Here is a 575-nt window from a genome sequence, read left to right on the forward strand (position 1 = left end):
GCTGGTCCTGCATTATTTTCTTCTGTTTTGTTTTTCTTTCTTTCTTTCTTTTCTCTATTTTTCTTTTTTCCCATTTTCTTCTTTCTCCAAGTTTTGTTTTTGCTTTTGATTCTGACTTTGTTTTTTACCCAGCTGCTGTTGTTGTTACAAGCCTCCATTCTGCTATTGGAAGACTCTTTGTCTCCCTATAGTACACAAAAAGAGTCAGCAACTGCTGTCAAATAGCCAAGCTGCATTCACACCATATAAAACACCAAAATCCAGGCAATAACCAATACCAGCTGCCAGATACCAAGGAAACAGGCAGCACCTGTGAAAGTTACTCTGAGGCAAGCAATAAGAAGAGTGAAAAGGGAAGACCACACCCTGACCACATCTTCCTGGAAGCAACCAGAAAGCATAAAAAAAAAAAGTATCAAAATGCATACCCATTTAAGTATTAGGGCCACAGATAAACATCAAACAAGTCCAAGAAGCAAAAACAGATGACCATATCAGCCCATGTCCAGAAAAAAAGATGAAATATCTCAAACAAATGACGCAGAAGTAGATGTGGACTCCATTCTGGAAGGAGG

This window comes from Chrysochloris asiatica, unplaced genomic scaffold (genome assembly GCF_000296735.1).
Source record: "Chrysochloris asiatica unplaced genomic scaffold, ChrAsi1.0 scaffold00332, whole genome shotgun sequence".
Taxonomy (NCBI): Eukaryota; Metazoa; Chordata; class Mammalia; order Afrosoricida; family Chrysochloridae; genus Chrysochloris; species Chrysochloris asiatica.